This window comes from Dama dama, chromosome 20 (genome assembly GCF_033118175.1).
Source record: "Dama dama isolate Ldn47 chromosome 20, ASM3311817v1, whole genome shotgun sequence".
NCBI lineage: Eukaryota > Metazoa > Chordata > Mammalia > Artiodactyla > Cervidae > Dama > Dama dama.
The window spans coordinates 13,229,526-13,233,630 of record NC_083700.1 but is presented as its reverse complement, the minus strand read 5'-3'; the positions used below and the strand labels follow the sequence as shown (position 1 = coordinate 13,233,630).

The 4,105-nt window shown below is 45.2% G+C and overlaps 1 pseudogene; it reads left to right on the top strand.

The window, feature by feature from the left end:
* Positions 1-1,270: 1,270 nt before the first annotated feature.
* LOC133074468 (T-cell surface glycoprotein CD1b-2-like) lies at positions 1,271-3,826 on the top strand (annotated as a pseudogene).
* The last annotated feature ends 279 nt before the right edge of the window (positions 3,827-4,105 follow it).

Genomic DNA, 4,105 nt, shown 5'->3' with positions numbered 1-4,105 from the left:
AGCTTTGTTCATAGTGATGCTTCCTAAAGCCCATTTGACTTCACATTCCAGAATGTCTGGCTAGGTGGGTGATCACACCATCGTGGCTATCTGGGTCATAATGATCTTTCTTGTATAGTTCTTCTGTGTATTGTTGCCAGCTCTTCTTAATCTCTTCTTCTTCTTTAGGTCCATACCATTTATGTCCTTTATTGTTCCCATCTTTGCATGAAATGTTCCCTTGGTATCTCTAATTTTCTTGATGAGATCTCTAGTCTTTCCCATTCTATCGTTTTCCTCTATTTCTTTGCATTGATCACCGAGGAAGACTTTCTTATTTCTCCTTGCTATTCTTTGGAACTCTGCATTCAAATGGGTATATCTTTCCTTTTCTCCCTTGTCTTTTGCTTCTCTTTTTTTCACAGCTATTTGTGAAATAGCTGTGGCAACCATCTTGCCTTTTTGCATTTCTTTTTCTTGGGGATGGTCTTGATCCCTGCCTCCTGTACCCTGTCACGAACCTCCACCCATATTGCTTCAGTCACTCTATCAGATCTAATCCCTTGAATCTATTTCTCACTTCCACTGTGTAATTGTAAGGGATTTGATTTAGGTCACACTTCAATGGTCTAGCAGTTTTCCCTACTTTCTTCAATCTAAGTCTGGAGGACTGAAGTCTTTCTTCAATCTAAGTCTGAAGGACTGGGAAACAGACTCTTGGAGGGCACAAAGAGAGCCTTGTGTGCACCAGGACCCAGGAGAAAGGAGCAATGACGCCACAAGAGACTGACCCAGACTTGCCCGTAAGTGACCAGGAGACTCTGGTGGAGGCATGGGTCGGCAGTGGCCTGCTGCAGTGTTGGGGGTGCTGAGTGTAGCAGTGCATGCATGGGACCTTTTGAAGGAGGTTGCCATTATCTTCATTACCTCCACCATAGTTTGGGCCCAGGTAAATAGCAGGGAGGGAACACAGCCCCACCCGTCAACAGCCTCCTATTTAATGGATGTGAAAATAAAAGACTGGGAAGGTGAAAAAACTTTTCAACATCACATGGGAGCTTTTCCAAGATAGTAACTATAAAGGAGGCTGAGGCCAAGGAATGGAAATGAGAGACAGCGTGGGAGTGTAGAGAGCAGTGGGAGGTATAGTTTTTCTGTGGTGTGCAGTGTGGGTCAGAGATTTGTCAGTCAGGGAAAAGAGGAAGTCACTTTAGAATTCTGAGGAAAAGGTGTCCTGAAATTAGAGATTAAACACCAGCTCTGAGAGTTAGATATTCTACTTCCCAGTGAAATGCTGTTACCACTTCTGTTACTAGTGTTTATCATCCCAGGTGGTGACAATGAGGGTGGTAAGAGTAACTCTGGCTGCTCCCAGCACAGGTGCAGGGGTTCTGCATAAAAGCATGCTGCACCTACCGTGAAGGGTCTGGGCTCTGCTGTCTCCAGCCCTGTCCCCTCTTCTGGAGGCTGGGGATGGATCCAGAAGCTTTGGGGGCAGGAAACTGTTTCAAGCTCTATATTGTTGTTCAGACTCTGGGTTCATTTTCATCCCATCCTGATTCTACATTTTCCCTCACTCTTCTTATCCTTCTACTGGCACAGTGTTCCAGGAGCCAACCAACTTCTATCTCAACCAGATTTTGACATATGCCCAAAGCACCTGGGTTCAAATCAAGACGCAGGCTGGTTGGGTGACTTGCAAATTCATGGCTGGGAGAGTGACTCGTCACTGCCATTTTCCTGAAGCCCTGGTCCAAAAGCAACTTTAGTCATGAGGAGATGACAGTTGGAGGACCTGTTTCGAGTCTATTTCATCAGATTCATTCAGGAAGTGCAGGACCACATTAGTGAATTCTCGTTGGAATGTGAGTACAGTCCTCTGACCTGAAGACACTCTCAATGACTCTTCTCTCCCTTGGTTCAGACTACTACTCTCCTTTCCCCTCTTTATCCAACTGCATGTACACACTTGTCTAGAGTAGTCTCCAGCTCTGACTCTACATGTCCACCCAGTCTCGCAGATTCTTCCTATTTCTTGCATTCTTGTGTAATGCATGATTCCTCCTTTGTAGCCATTTCCTGGTTTGCTTGCATGTAACTTGCTTCTCTAAAACTCCAAGGAAGAGCCTCCTTTTTCTACTCTGTGCTTGAGTGATGTAAAGTGTGACCTCCTACTCTAATCAGTGTCTTCAAGCATCTGCTGCCCAATCCCTTCTCTACATGTAACCATTCCCTACACCATGGAATGCTGCACTTCTGACTGCATCACATGTTGCCCCTTTTCTCCCCTCCTGCCTACTGTACATCCTTAAGAGAGCCTAACTGTACCATTTATGATATACATACCTCTCCCCAGTGCTATTCTTTCTGAAAAGTCCTGAATACTGCAATTGGTTTTTGAGTTATCATTTCACATCAGACCTTTCTCGCCTCTGAAAACTAAAGTCCTATGCCTTTTCCCCATCCTTCTCTTCGCTGTTTGCATTTTAATAAGTTCACTTCTGTTTTCCTTTACACAGACTCCTTTGTGATCCAGGTCATAGAAAGCTGCGGGCTGCATTCTGGGAAGGCCATGGGAAGCTCTTTGAGAGGAGCTTTAGGAGGACTGGATTTTGTGAGGATCCAGAATCATTCCCGTGTGCCTGCAACAGACAGCGGCAGCAGGAGGCAGAAGTTTTGTGCACTCATGACTCAATATCCAGGCATCTCCAGTATCATTGAGAAGCTCATGTCAGAAATCTGTCCTTGATATCCTTGGTGTCCTCAGTGCAGGAAAGGCAGAACTGCAGAGGCAAGGTTAGTCTTGTTCTCTCTCCAAGACTTTTCTATTGCACCTCCCACCACTTCCTTTAAATTCAAAAGTGGAAAGTACCTAAGTAGAGAGGGGTTAATCAATAAATGATTTGGTTCCTATGGAAGTGGAAGAGCTAACTGTCCAAATTTGTGGATTTCTGAGTTCCTATGCTCTGCATTAGAGTCATAATCAGACATTCTTACTGCTGCTTCCTACACCAGTGAAGCTTGAGGCCAGGCTGTCCAGTGGCCCCCCTCCTCGGCCTGGCCGCCTGCGGCTAGTCTGCCACGTCTCAGGATTCTACCCAAAACCTGTGTGGGTGACGTGGGTGAGGGACGAGCAGGAGGAGCCTGGCACTCAGCAAGGAGACGTCATGCCCAACGCCGACTGGACGTGGTATCTGTGAGTAACCCTGGATGTGGTGGCTGCGGAGGCGGCTGGCCTGAGCTGCCAAGTGAAGCACAGCAGCCTGGGAGACCAGGGCATCATCCTGTACTGGGGTGAGGAGGAAGTGGAGCCCAGCTGGGGATGGGAGGAGGTGGTCCTCAAGCCCAGAGAGGGGGACACAGGAAGGGAAAGGATTTGATGGATGAGAGAAGGATGGAGGGAGGAAGACAGGCATGGAGAAAGGAAAGACAGGGAGGATAGAGAGATTCAGGGAGACAGAGAGAGAGAGACAGAGTTTGAGATTTATTTCTAGGACTACAGTGCCAGAGGTATGAAAATAGCTGATTTAAACTGCACAATAGATAAGAATGAAAGACTGTAGTCTGGGTGGGATGTGGCAAGAAGAAGAGACTAAGGGTAGTTTTGAGTATGAGACCTCTGGGAATATGAGAAAGGGAACCAGAGATACCCATGCTTTAGAATAGGTAATGGTTGTGTTGACATTCAGGTGGGCAAGAAGGCCTGGAGAACTAGAGAAGGGGTTTGAAGTGACATTCTTTTTGTCTTCTCCCAACTGCCAGGGTGCCCCACATCCATTGGCTTGATACTTGTGGGAATAATATTGCCTTCCTTGATCCTTTTGATATGTCTTACATTATGGTTTAGAGGTGCTGGTGAATTTTCATTTTTTAATCTTTCTTTTCTGTCCATCCTTTTACTCTTTCCCTCCATTTTATCTATTAGTATTATGTCCCTTTAGTCTCAATATTTCCACTAGATCATTTTCCTTTCTTCTCCAATTCCCATTTGTAGGTAAATCTAACTAAAAAAAATAGCAATAAAATATATATGACATAAAACTTACTGCATTAGTCATTTTTTAAAATGTGTAGTTTAATTGTATTAAGTACGTACATGTTTTATGCATCCAATCTCTAAAACTCT